The sequence below is a fragment of the Perognathus longimembris genome, chromosome 2, assembly GCF_023159225.1.
Source record: "Perognathus longimembris pacificus isolate PPM17 chromosome 2, ASM2315922v1, whole genome shotgun sequence".
Taxonomy (NCBI): Eukaryota; Metazoa; Chordata; class Mammalia; order Rodentia; family Heteromyidae; genus Perognathus; species Perognathus longimembris.
The window spans coordinates 58496438-58511352 of record NC_063162.1 but is presented as its reverse complement, the minus strand read 5'-3'; the positions used below and the strand labels follow the sequence as shown (position 1 = coordinate 58511352).

The 14915-nt window shown below is 43.4% G+C and overlaps 1 protein-coding gene across 1 annotated transcript in view; it reads right to left on the bottom strand.

The window, feature by feature from the left end:
- Bmpr1a (bone morphogenetic protein receptor type 1A) overlaps positions 1-9809 on the bottom strand; it is a 129163-nt gene extending 119354 nt beyond the window's left edge. Inside the window, exon 1 of the mRNA XM_048339200.1 lies at positions 9574-9809. The gene's annotated coding sequence lies outside the window, so the exon portion shown is untranslated. The remainder of the gene's footprint in view (positions 1-9573) is intronic.
- Between the last annotated feature and the right edge of the window lie 5106 nt (positions 9810-14915).

Below are 14915 nucleotides of genomic sequence, written 5' to 3'. Positions count from 1 at the left end.
TCAAAGCCAGCCAGCCCAGGCTAGAAACTTGTCTGTGATATTCTTATCTCCAGTTAACTATCAAAAAAGGCTGGAAGTGGAGCGGTGACTCAGTGGTAGTATACTAGCCTTAAAAAAAAAAAAGAAAGAAAGAAAAGAAAACTCAGGAACAGCACTCAAGCCCTAGACAAGCACTGTATAAGTAATTCTAGCACCGTTCTGCTTTTCCTTGCTAGCCTGAAGTGTCACATCCTAGGCAGGCCAGGTTCTCTTATCGTACTGCTAAAAGTTCCCTGAACTTCCACTATGTAGAACCTAACTACAGTTAGATCACTGTTTATTGTCTATCTTATCTATCTCTACCCAAGCCCTAAATTGGAGTTTGGGGGAGGACTCTGTTCTAGGCTTCTGGCTGAACATACCAGGAGTTTCTGACAAGAGATCCATAGTATAACCCAATTTCCATTGTTCAAATGTACAGCCTATATGGAAACCACACCCAAATGTCTACCTCCAGCCAAAACCCCTGGTCCAAGTACACACCCATATAAACAACTGCCAAATAGAAACCTTGTTTGGGGGAAGCGTTTTTTTCTTTCTTTTTGTTGTTGTTTTGCTTTGTTTTGGTGCTGAACATGCATACTAAATACTGAAATATTTAGCCCCCAAAACCTCTATGTGCTTGTTTCAGGGACGCTTCAAGCTCCTTACAATTAAAACCATACTAATGCCAGGGACCAATGACTCACATCTATAATTCTAACTACACAAGAGGCTGAGATCTAGAGGATAGAGACTTGAAAACAGTCCAAGCACAAATATCTTTGAGACTCAATTTCCAAAATAAACAGCAAAAAGTCGGCTGCCTGCCAGGCTCAAGTGTTAGAGTGCCAACCAAACAAGCAAATCAAGCAAGTGCTATACCCTGAGTTCAAACCTCAGTAATGCAACAACAAAATTACTATTCTTTCATAAATCAGTCAAGATCTCCATCTTTCATACCTCAGTCAACAACATTCATCTACCCTGTTTCTCAAGAAGCCCAAAGCATTCTTACCAATAGGTTCTTTCTTCTCTCATATGTAGTAGCATGTTACCAAGCCCTGTCCATTCCAGGCCCTCAATACCTTCTATCACTCTAGTCTGAGAAAAGATGGAAAAGACTCCTTAGAAGATCCAGTATTTTCAGGCTGCTTTCTTCAAAATGCTTCTGCAATGTATAATCTCCCAAACTGCACATCTGATATTATTCATATATCTGGTATACCCTTCACCAACTGCAATTATATATAGTCATAACAATAGCCAAGCTCCGTTTTGGACATTACTGGTACAACAGACCTACAACATAAGAAAAGTAAGATTCATCAGATGCACAAACATATATAAAAAAGAGTAACAAAGTTCGTGTCATTGAAGAAAAGAAGACACTCAAAAATAACTTCATTATCTATTCAGTGTCTATTCATTAGTTCTACAATTGACCAGACATCCTGGTTTAGGAACCCACTAGGTCCAGCTTAGATGAATTCCACATATAACCTATTTCCTTAAGCCCCTAACTAGTGTTCTCTGCCAAAAAAATTTCTCCAAGACCCCTGGGCACATCATTTTGGGTTGTCTGTTTTGTGAGGAGGGTCACAGTCCACCAGAATGGTGAAAGAGAATTAATGGACCTGGAATGGACAGGCTTGGTAATGAGCTACAGATAAAAGAGAAAAAAGGAAGAAACTGGGGAGAAGGATTTTTTTTTGTGGGGGGGTCAGTTCTAGGGCTTGAACTCAGGACCTGAGCACTGTCCCTGCCTTCTTTTTGCTCAAGGCTAGCACTCTACCACTTGAGCCACAGTATCACTTCCAGCTTTTTCTGTTTATATGGCACTAAGGACTCTAAACCCAGGGCTTCATGCATCCTCTACCACTAACACATTCCAACACCCCCCTTCCTTTTTAAAATAAGGTCTCAGTAGCCCAGACTGGCCTCAAACTCAGTCCTTCCGGCCTAGTACCTCCTGAGTGTTGGGATTACAGATTACAGGTATCTATGCACCTGTAATTTTACTTTTGATTTTATTTTCAAGAAAAGAGGATTTTTTTTTTTTTTTGGCCAGTCCTAGGGCTTTGAACTCAGGGCCTGAGCACTGTCCTGGCTTCTTTTTGCTCAAGGCTGGCACTCTACCACTTGAGCCACAGAGCCCCTTCTGGCTTAAGAAAAGAGGATCTTTAAAATATTGAAACACGGGCTGGGGATATGGCCTAGTGGCAAGAGTGCCTGTCTCATATACATGAGGCCCTGGGTTCGATTCTCCAGAACCACATATACAGAAAATGGCCAGAAGTGGCGCTGTGGCTCAAGTGGCAGAGTGCTGGCCTTGAGCAAAAAGAAGCCAGGGACAGTGCTCAGGCCCAGAGTCCAAGCCCCAGGACTGCCCAAAAAAAAAAAAAAAAAAGAAATATTGAAACACATATCTGCTATTGCATTTACTTTAAAAACTATTTCCTAAAAAAAAAAAATCTATTTCCTGCATATCATTTTAGCTGGGTACTGGTGGCTCACAACAGTAATCCTAGCTATTCAAGAGGCTGAGATCCTAGGATCGCAGTTTAAAGCAAGCTGAGGCAAGAAAGTCCATGTGACTCTTATCTCCAATTAACCAGCAAAAAAGCTGTAAGTGGAGCTATGGCTCAAGTGGTAAAGCACTAGCCTTGAACAAAACCAGCTCAAGTAGCCCAGACCTTGAGTTAAAGCACAGCTGGGTATAATGACACTGAGCCTGTATTCCCAGCCTCTTGGGATTCGGAGACAAAACGTCAGAGTCAGGATGGCAACACAACAAGACCTCACATCTTTCAAAAATTAAAAAATATCTAATTGTTATTATAAAGATGATATACAAATGGGTTATAGTTACAGGTAAGGCAGGTAAAAAGCACCTTTTGGGGGGTAAGGGGTCAGTCTTGGGGCTTGAACTCGGGACCTGGGTGCTCTCCCTGAGCTGTTTGTTTTTTTTTCCTCAAAGCCAGTGCTCTATCACTTTGAGCCACAGCTCTACTTCCCGTTTTCAGGTAGTTAATTGGAGATGAGTCTCATGGACTTTCCTGCCCCAGTTGGGTTCAAACTGTGATCCTCAGCTCTTAGTCTCCTGAGTAGCTGGGATTACAAGTATAAATCACCAGTGCCAAGCAAGACACCCTTTCACTTGCTCTCTCTGTTCTTTCCTCCTGCCCCCACCCATAAGTTGTATAATTCATTTTCAACATAGTGTCTAGTGAGTACCACTGCTGCATTGGTTCACCCTTTTCCCCTCCATTTCTGTGCCCCTTAACTCTCCCAAAGATAAGCAAACAATACAAAAAGAAAAGAAGGGCTAGGAATATGGCCTAGTAGTAAAGTGCTCGCCTCATATACATGAAGCCCTGGGTTCGATTCCTCAGCACCACATATATAGAAAAAAAGCCAGAAGTGGTGCTGTGGCTCAAGTGGTAGAGTGCTAGCCTTGAGCAAAAAGAAGGCAGGGACAGTGCTCAGGTCCTGAGTTCAAGTCCCAAGACTGGCAAAAAAACAAACAACACAACAAAACAGAAAGAAAAGAAGATACAAACAGCAACAAAGATAAAACCTCTTGCTTCCATTTCTTGCCGTTCATTTGGACAAATACTTTATATGATCAGATACACCAAAATAAATAAATTTAAAATAAATACAGCAGGGCTGGGAATATGGCCTAGTGGCAAAAGGGCTTGCCTCATATACATGAAGCCCTGGGTTCGATTCCCCAGCACCACATATATAGAAAACGGCCAGAAGTGGCGCTGTGGCTCAAGTGGCAGAATGCTAGCCTTGAGCAAAAGGCAGCCAGGGACAGTGCTCAGGCCCTGAGTCCAAGGCCCAAAACTGGCTAAATAAATAAATAAATAAATAAATAAATAAATAAATAAAAGAGTCAACTCTCTCAATCTAGGATTCCACTACCCATCCATCAACTATGGCTGAAAAATATTCAGGGAAAAAAAACACGATATTGGACCCATATAGACTTTTTTCTTGTCAGCAGTCCTCGAAACAATACAGTAGTAACAGCCACTTACATAGTATTTACTTTGCATGAAATAGTGTAAGTAATGCAAAGATGACAAGTATACAATATGTACAAAGATCATATTCAAAATATGAGGCCAAATACAAGCAACATGAGTAGCCCAAGGTTTGGGTATCCACCAAGGCTCCTGGAACCAATCCTCCATGGAGGAAAGACCATTTATCACAATTATTGTAGATAATATAAAACTGGTTTTAAAAATTGTTCTTGTTTAGATCCTGGGGTTTGAACACAGGACCTAAATGTTATCTCTGGTCCTTTGTCTTGGTTCAAGGCTGGTGTTCTATTACTTGAGCCATAGCTCTACTTCCAGCTTTATTCATTCATTCATTCATTTGGTGGTTAACTGAAGATTAGGAAAAAGTCTCAAAGACTTTCTTGCCCAGGGTTGGCTTCCAACTGCAGTCCTCCTGAATAGGTAGGATCATAGGCATACGCCACTAAAATTTTTAAGTAATCTATTCAACTGGCCATCACACCTCTCCCACAATTCCACCCTTACATGGTCTCTGCAATTTTATGAACATTATCAGCTCATTCAAAATGTTTAAGAAACTAAGCAAAAGTAATTAGAAGGGAAAAATACAAAGGTAAGGACCAAGTACATTCCAACCAGACTTGTCTACTGAGTTGTGGTGAGGGACTCTATTAAAAAACAAATTTTCCACTGTACTACCTAAAACATTTCATTTGTTAAAGAGAATTAGTGTTTTTCTTTAAAAATAACTTTTTAGCTGGGCCACTACTGGCTCAAATTTGTAATCTTAGTTACTTAGTAGGCTGAGACTGGGAAGATCATATTGGAGGCCAGTGTTGGCAGAAAAATCCAAAAGAGAGACTGCACAGAGAGAAGGCAGATATGGTAGTGCAAGCCAATGACACCATCAACAACCAGGGGAAGCCTAAAGTAGACAGATTTCAGCAAAGACATGCCCCCAGCAACATATAGGGCTCAAGTCACAGAGCCTGAGGGCCTGAGTTCAAATCCCATTACAAACAAAATTTTTTAAATTAAATAACTTTTCACAGTAACAACAGAGATGTAAGTCACTTGTACATGCATTTAAATTCTCTACACCTAAAGGACAAGAGTTTTTGTTTAGAGAGAGAAGTTTAAGTCATCAACTCTAAGATGCTTATACTTTTCACTAGCATTTCTAAAATTAAGGTCCACTTTACAACACATGGCTCCTAATAGCTAGAAACTTTTTTTTGGGGGGGGGGGGGCGGGGTGGCAGTCCTGGGGTTTGAACTCAGGATAGGGTGCTGTTCCTGAGGTTTTTTGGCTGGCCACCACTTGAACTACAGCTCCACTTCTGGCTTTTCCGTAGCTAATTGGAGTTAAAAATCACATGGGCAGGGGTGGGACTGTGGCTTAGTGGAAGAGCATTTGCCTAGCATGCATGACACACTAGGTTCAAGTCCTTAGTACCACATAAACAGAAAAAGCCAGAAGTGGCACTGTGGCTCAGGTGGTACAGCGCTAGCCTTGAGCAAAAAGAGGCTCAGGGACACTGCCCAGGCTCTGAGTTCAAGCCCCAGGACTAGCAAAAAAAAAAAAAAAAAAAAAAGAATCTCATGGGCTTTCCTGATCAGGCTGGCTTTGAGCTGCAATTCCCAGAGGTATGAGGCACCACACCTTGCTGAAATAGTGGCACATAGTGAACATAATCTAATGTAACTCAACATTTAATCTTCTAATTTTTTTTCCAGTCCTGGGGCCTGTTTCTGAGCCTCCTTGTGCTCAAGGCTAGAGCCCTACGAGCCACAGCACCACTTCCGGCTTTCTTTCCATAGCTTCTCAGTGGAACAGCCACTGCTAGATAGTTGCTCTTCTCATTTATACATTTTAATATGCAACGAGGTCAGTTGCAGACTTGACTTGTATCTAGTAGTGGAACTAATATTTGTATAAAAACTGCCATTTAAAAAAAAAACCAAATGACTCAAGAGACTGCAAACTTAACTTGTGCCTACCATTGTACATATATTATACCTCAACAAAGTTAACTTTTACAAAGGCAAATAAGTTTAATAACGCTACGTTAAAAACTATATAGCCAGGTGCCGATGGTTCACGCCTGTAATCCTAGCTACTCCAGAGGTTGAGATCTGAGGATCACAGTTTGAAGACAGCTTGAGCAGCAAAATCCATGAGACTCTTAACCTACAATAAGCAACCAAAAAAAGCCAGAAGTGGAGCTGTGCCTCCAATGGTAGAGTTCTAGTCTTGAACAATAATAAAGAAGCTCAGGCCTTGAGTTCAAGTCCTGGGTCAACACAAAAATAAGAGAGGGAGAGAGAGAAAAAAATAACTAAGTGTAGTAAAAACTAAAGACAAAATAAACTGAAAATCAAATGCCAGATATGATGAAAACATAAGAAGCAAATTTCTAGACAAAAATATGTAAACATTAAAATTCACAACCAAAATTAGAAAACTTAGAATAATTTGTTAAATAAATTGAAATGACATTAAAAATTCCCTCCAAAAAAAAAAAGAAAAACCTAGGCCTAAATGTTAAAGGTAAAAGCCTGCAAACCAGTCTCAACTGCTTTTGAAAAGAGAAAAAGGAAAGTTGCCCAATTCATTTTATGGTTCTGTTATAATACTGATACCAATACAAATTAAGAACTGTCCCAGAATCAGCAGGAATAGAGAAGAGTTATAAATATTATAAAGCAGAATCAACAGATGTTGGCTGCACACAAGTCATGATGGAATGGGAAAAGGTTTGGGTTTGGTACAACATCAACAGAAATAGAAACACCAGAGAAGCAAATCTGGTAAGAAAAAGCTCAGTCAGAACTAGAAAAACCAGGTAGTTTACCCAAAAAGCAACTGAAAAGTAGGACTCGTGTACAGAAAGAAAATGTAAGACAGAGATGTCTGAGAAATATGCAGACAGAAAGGTCTGATCAATAATGTCAAGGGCCTAGAGACATTTTTTTTAAAAGCAATCTGAGGGGCTGGGAATATGGCCTAGCAGTAGAGTGCTTGCTTGCCTTGAATGCATGAATTCCTGGGTTCAATTCCTCAGCACCACATAAGCAGAAAAAGCTGGAAGTGGTGCTGTGGCTCAAGTGGTAGAGTGCTAGAAAAGGAAGCCAAGGACAGTGCTCAGGAGTGGCAAAAAAATAAAATAATAAAATAAAAAGCTCAAGGACAGTACTCAGACCTGAGCTCAAGCCCCATGACTGGCAAAGAAAGAAAGAAAGAAAGAAAGAAAGAAAGAAAGAAAGAAAGAAAGAAAGAAAGAAAGAAAGAAAGAAAGAAAGAAAGAAAGAAAGAAAGAAAGAAAGAAATCTGAAAAGTAAAACTTGAAAAAGTCTTAAGAGGGAAGAAGAGAAGATTGGAAAAGGTTGAAGAATAAAATCAACAAATAACATAAGATCCCTTTTCCCCTAGTCCATGCTACTTATCCTTTGTGCCATTATAAAACTCAACCTTCCATATACCTCCCCCACTAGACTTTCAGCTCCATGAAGGCAAGAACTGCAAAAGCATCCTTTGGCCTTGCACAGTATGTTGGAATACAGTAAGTATTCCTCAAATGATAAGTATAGATAAGTGAAAGCCAAGAGAAAGCATTTCAAAAATGTGAAGTCTAACTGGGAATGTAGAATGTTTAGTATGTGTATGGCCCTGGGTTCAATCCCAACCACCACCACCACCACCACCACCACCACACACACACCCATAGTTCAGCAAACGGAGTCTAAAATGTCACACAGTTCAGCAAGAAGACTGAGAATGCGCGTTAATTAGAATAGATTTCCTTTATGAAGATGAAATTCAATCAGCAAAGGGTTAAGAAGTCATTGGATAGCCACCTAGTTCAGGGAAGAAAAGTACTCTTGGCAGTCTGGACAGAAGGGATTATGAATGACTGAATTTAGGTTTTATTTCAAATTTTCTCTATTTTGCAATTTCTCTTTAATGACTACATATTACTTTTAAAGGAAATAAAAACTTTTAGAAATGTTAATATGATTTTTAAAAGAAAAAGCAGCAACACAGCTTGGGAGAATAGCAACACTTAAGGAAAGGTTTTTGTAAACTGAAGAAACCTTAAGTACATTTGTAATTGACAGAGAATAATTCATGCTCCACATAGTAAGAAAAGCAGAAAAAGATGAATCAAAAAGACCAAATAGGTTATATGTTATATTTTTATATCTTCTATGTTGTATGAATTGTCTCTTTCCCTGAAAGGAAAGAAGCAGATGGAAAAAGAAATCCAGTAAAAGAAACCCCCACTTAATACTCTAATATTTTCTTTTTTAAAAAATATGTTCAATAAAAGGTGAGAGTTAAGTGAATAAAGTTAAAAAGGTTTGAAATGGACTCCAGAGACTGTAAAGAGAAAAACATGTTAAAAAAAAAAAGTACTGGTTCTTTTAAAAATGCATTCCAAATTTCAGCCTTTTATATTCTCAGTCTATTCTCTACTGCCAATACTGTAGCTTTAAACTTAAAAAGCTAAATAATTCTGGTTCACTATCTTTTTTTTATTTCAACAACTGAAAACAATAAGCATGAAGTTACCCTCCACTTATTCAAAGTTAATCTCTTTTCACAAGTAAACACAGGACAGAGTTTTCAAGCAACAGAATATTTCAAGTAGGAATCACTGGAAATCACTCCTTTGCAGAATTTGCTTTTTTGAAACCCCTCATCCGCTTGAATAGGATGTTCTGGGTTCAAATCCCAGCTCCCTTGTCTATGTGATTGCTCTTCTGAAACAAGGAGGAATGCAAATAACCAGGATTAGTCAATGACACAAGTGTCAACTTCGTACTAAGGTACTCAGGACAGTTGATTAACCCTTTTAAAAAAAAAAACAAAACTACCATACTTAAAGCAGATTAAACATCGAAATGATGCCGATCGAAGAAGGCCAGACCCTAACACAACAGCCTATTATTTTTGTTCCCTGACGCAAGTGCGCTTTTTCCTTGCCAAACCTTCCCACTAGGGGTGGGGGGCAAGCAATCGAGCGCACGAAGTTTCCCGACACTCGACTGTAGAACCACAACGGGCAGACTCCGCGGCAGAGGCCGCAGGACAACAGGTGAGCCGTCGCCGGGCCGCGGGGGAGCCGGCACGTCCCTGGGGCCAGCGGGGCGCGCGGAGCGGCGACAGCTCGGCCGACCACTGCACCGTGTGCACCGCACGCCGCACCCGAGACGAACCCCGAAAAAGCACCCGAGACGAACCCCGGCTGCCAAGCTCGCGGCCGCGGGGCGCCCTCCCCATGGCAGGATTCCAGGGGCGTCCACGGAGGGGCTCTCCCCGAACTCGGCCCAAGCCCAGGGGCGGGCAAGGAAACAAAGAGGGGCCGAGCGGCGGGACCCGACGGACGTCGGGCACGCGCGGCCTGACTCGCCGGCCCGCTTGGCCCCCTTCTCGAAACTTCCCCGACCCGCTCCGGCCTGCCGTCCTGCGCGGCCGGCCTCGCCTCACGCACGCACTTTCCGACCGACCTACTCACCGGGGCCCCGGGGAACTCATCCTCCAGCCCTCGGCACCGGGCGGGCGGGCACACGGCGAGCCTCGGGGGCGCGGCGGGGGCCCCCCGGCTCGGCCTCCGCCCTCAGTGTGCAGCGGCCCGATCGCCCCTCGCGAGGCCGTAAGATCCTCGTCTCGCGCGGCCCGATTCGCAGGAGTCGAAGCCTTCCTTCCAGCCCGTCGTCTTCCTCCCTCCTCCTCCACCTCCTGCGCGAGGGCTGCAGGCGGGTTCCAATCTCGGCAGCCGTCGCCGCCTCAGCCGCCGCCGACGCTCGCACGTGGGGGAGGGGCCGCGCGGGCGCAGGGGCGGGGGGGATGGGCGGCCTCCGCGGAGAGTCGACGGGGCTCGCGCGCACGCGCGCTCCCGACTCGCCGGCCGCCCGGCCCCCACCCCTCCCCGAAGGCGAATGGAGCCGAGCGCGCGGCGGAAGCGCCCGAAGGTGAGGGCGGCGGGGGTGGGGCGGGGGACGAGGAAGCGGGAGGGGGACCTCCACGGAGCCCGGAGCCCGGCGCCCCGCTGCCGGGGAGAAGAGCCAGTCGCCGGCAAGGGGGCGCCGGGCTGCTGTGAGGAGGGGGGCTTCTCCTCTGCGGGCCCTCCGGCCCCTCTCGTCATGGTGGGGCCTCTCTGAGGAAGGCGAGTCGGGTGACGGACGCGGGGCGCAGGCGACGGGGCGTGGCCGGGGCCCGCTCACCGCGGCCCGGGCCTGGCACCCTCGGACCCTTCTTCCGGTCGATGCTCACTCCTCGCTGCAGTGCCTGGAGGCGGGTACGAGCCTCGAAACGGCACCGAGGTGGGGAATGGCCCGGCCGTGGTAGTAGTGATCGCGACCAAGAAGAGAAAAATGTAGTTACGCCGCATTCATTGTGCACCCACCCACCGCTCCCGGGTTCCGGGCTGGGCTCGGGGCCAGCGGGGCCAGCGCGCCCAGGCGCTGGCCGGGGGGTGGAGGCCGAGGGCCGCAGGGAAAGGCGAGGCGGTTCCCGGGCTCCGCCGCCGACCCCGGGCCGCCGGGCGCGCACCGATTGCTGTGATCGGCGATCCCGTGAATTCCAGAGGCGTCAGATAAAGAAGCAACTGAAGTCAGCGTACTATAAATACTGCTCGCAATCAACCTTGGGCTGCCTCTCTCCAAGTGACCTCGAATACCCTCCTGAGTGTCAGCCCTTCCTTTTGGAAAAATGCAAATAATTTGTCAGTACTCCATTGGCTTCCATTTCTCCTCACTACGTGCAAACGCCGTACTAAGTCTTCCATGGCCTGTATGTAAAAGAACAAAGAGACCAAATGTTAAGGTCACCTCGTTCATAATTATTTCAGCTAATGTGTCTAGCTCAATTAAATCACTTTACAAAAGGTACTTCAAACCTCTTTTTAAAATATCTATCTTACAACAACTAAAAAATGAAAGAAAGGAAAGAATTTGCCAGGTGCTGCTAATTTGTGTATGTACACACATTTTGGCCAAAAGAGATGTCTAGATTCCAAAGTATTCCCTAATACTAATTTTGGTGTATATATTTAAGTTCCCGTGTAGTCTTGTCTTTTATTTTTGTCCCCCTTTCACCTTTGTCTTCAAGAGCCACAAGTACCCTAGGTAATTTCAAATTGTTTTTCATTTCTACTTTATATGCTGATCTTTTTTCTGAGCTCTTTAGCTGTCTCAGATTAAAGAGTCATCTATTATAGTATTTTGCCATAGCTAAGAAATATGATATGAGACTTTTTGCATCAACTCAAATCTGCCATTATTCTTTCTCAAGTTTCTTACATACTATCCTGCTAAAATTTTAGGTAAACAGTGAACTGGTTTTCCTCAAAGACAACCAGACTTAGTGGCCCAAGATCCTATGCTGAACAGCAAATAAAAACCGGACAAGTGGTTTATCATTACCTCTGCATCCTGTTTTGATTTTGGACTTATGAATCAGTCTATAAAATAGCCCAGAATCTCAGGTTGGAACTTTAGTGCAGCATCACGTTCCTGAAACAAATTGGTGTTGCTTGGCTTATGTTAGATGCCACTGGAGGAAGAACAAACTGGAGAATCAAATTCGAAGTCATACGTTTGTATTTCTCCTACAAGATCTCCTTTTTAAATATTTGAGAATATAATCTGACACCCTTTTGTTCTTCTTAGATAAGGCCTACTTTCTGTCCAAACATAAATCCTTAGTGTATCACAGTAGGCAACCTGCTTCTAGACAACTGAGCTGAGCTGGGTATGGTATTGTCTCGTTCCTGGCATGTATATGCATGCCAGCCTGTTTCTCCGGTTTGCCTGCCCACTAAATGAACAGAACAGCCAGAAAGCCCAAGGAGACATCTGGACACATAATCTGGCCCCCAAAGTCAAAGGCAACACCTCAAAGTCCCATTTAACATTCTGTGATGTGGTAGTAGATTGATAGATAGAACTGAAAATGAACCTTTTTCTTTGCACCATTTTAGCCCAAGTCCCCAAAGTCTTGGTTATTGCATGCCCAAATCACAGAGCATTCATTTGTAATGGAAATGATCTTTATACAAGTCTCAGCTCCTCAAGGACACTTTCCTTAATGACCTATTGTATCAACAGCCTATCACAGCCAATTTTGTGTATGTTTGCACGTGCGTATTTATATGTGCTGGTGCTGGTACTAGGTCTTGAATTCAGGGCGTAGGTGCTGTCCTTTTGCTTTTTCACTCAAGGGTCCACTCCACCACTTGAGCCACACCTCCCCTTCTAGCTTTTTGGTGCTTAGTTGGAGATAACTCATGGATTCTTCTGCCTGGGCTGGCTTTGAACTTCAGTCCTCAGAGCTCAGCCTCCTGCTTCTGTAGCTCAGATTACAGGCATGAGCCACCAGCACCTGGCCATACTTCTTTTCATTGTCTGAAATTATTTAGTTTACAAACAGCCCCACTGCCTCACTACAGTGTAAACTCATTAGAGCAAAGACTTGTTCAGTCTTCGCTTGACTCTCAGAGCCTAGTGCTTGGCAACAAGTGCTCAGTATTTGTTAAGTGAACGACCTAGATAAGCATAGAATTTCCCCTGAGCATTTCTGAACCTTGTCACTAAGACCCATCCAGTGCTAGAAAGTAGCACAGTGATATGGGAAAGGGTGAAGATTGGCCAGGAAAATTGTGGATTACATCATCATCAGTCAAATGGGGACGTCTGCCTTTAGGGATCCAAGTTCAATAGATTAATCCAAGTTAATCCATCCAAAGTCATTTTCCTGTTGTAAAGATTTTATGAGGCAAAAGAGAGCACTGAATGTTTGTGGGTATGAGATAAGTTAGAGCTCAGTAAGGACTAGTGAAAGGATGTCCTTAGTAGGTGACACTGGTTGGTTTTAATCCCAATATTAAGTGAGTAAAAGCACTGTGTGTAAAGTGGAAGAAACAGCTCCCTTTTTCAGCATGCACATTATTGTTTCATTTTATTGCTTAATGGCACTCCACCAAGGTTTAGGACCAAGCCAGGACAGAAATTGTGCTTTAAAGAAGAAGGATGAATGTAAGTATAATTCATTGTACAAAATATTGTAATTTGTAATCTTACAACTTTTCCTTCCCTTCTCTCCATTTTAATTTTGCTTTGCTTCAAAGCACTTGTTTACTAAGCACTTGTTTACACTGGCTTCTGGGACTATTGCTGTCATGTAAGCCATCACTTGGTCCTACCTAGTCCTTGGTTTCTGTATTCCTCCTTCCCACAGAAGCCAATTCTTTCCTGAACCCCAAGACAGAACAATTCATAGGGCTTCAGTCTCAAGCCCAAGGCTAGACCTATGTCTTTCCTAGTTAGTGTAAGCCTTAACCTTGACCCGTTTCTAAGAACTGACCTGCAACCCTTTCATATTTTCTTAGTTAAACCCTAGCCTGTTAACCTACAACTGACTTTTCTCTTTATTATTTGGACTTAGCCCCAGCCTTTCAAAACAGACTGACCACAGTGTTTTGTCTTCAGCTCTGCCCACCCCCCCAGGTTTTCTGAGTCAGGCAAGTCTCACTTATAAGCCCAGTCTGACCCTAAACTCTTCTCCTTCATCAGCCTCCCTAGTGCTGGAATTACAGGCATATACCACCATAAGGTACTTTCAGCTTTTTGCTTCTACATCTCCTATACCTATATATCCTGCCTACCTACTAGCACTCCTTGTCTCCATTACTTCAGGCTGCACATCCTGATGCCTACTGTTCTCCTGGACTAACCACCTGTTCTGCTGTTTGCTCACTACTCTGGCTTCAGGCACTGCCTAGAGGACTGCACTTCCTTCCATCCCAGCATCTACTCAGCCTAGGGTAAATCTTGCTTTTCCCCATCATATTCTAGCTCCTGACCCTTCTTTCCTTGCTTTTAGAGCAGTGAGTCTATGACCTATTACACTGGCATCATTTTTTAACCAGAAAAAAACTATAATACACAATACACACATATATATGATATGTAACTGTCTATTATATATGTGTAATAATCTGAAGTATAAAATTTTATATAGAGAAAACATGTCTGTGGGGTTGGTGATGTGGCTCAGTGGTAGTGATTGCCTACGAAGGTACTGGGTTCAGTCCTTAGCACTGCATAAAATTTAAACACACATGCACACACACACACGCACACACACATCCATCCCAGTGCCCGTGGCTCATGCCTGTAATCCTAATTATTCAGGAGGCTGAGATCTGAGGATCACAGTTTGCAACCAGCCCGGGCAGGTTAGTTCATGAGACTCTTGTATGCAATTAATCACAAAAAGCCAGAAGTGGAGCTGTGACTAGCCTTGACCACAAAAGCTCAGCCCATGCCCAGAGTTCAAGCAAGCCCCGGGGCCAAAAAATAAATAAATATATATATGGATATATATGTGTGTGATAAATATAGTAATTTTTAAATTAGTTTTTATCTGATGGAAAAATACTCGTAGGGTGGTGTGTAGCTCAGTGGTAGAGTGTGTATTTGGCATGCTGGAGAACCTGTGTTAAGTCCTCAGCACCAAAGTAAAGAAAGGATCAATTGTGATAATCACATTTGAAAAGATTCCTAGTATATTCTTTTATATTATATATATACATATTATATATAACTACATAATAGACATATGTATTTATGCAGACATGAAAAACCCATATCTGATTCCACATACTATTACTAAACACGAACTCTACTCAGTGTTTACTAGTAGTACTACTTTGGAGATGCTAGTCTAGAAATCCTAGCATCTGGGGCTGAATGTGACTACCTGATAAGTAGTTGGTCAGAGCAAGGCTAGGTCCATGATAAAGATTCAGGCTGAGATAGGGGCTGGGGATTTGGCCTAGTGGCTAGAGTGCTTGCC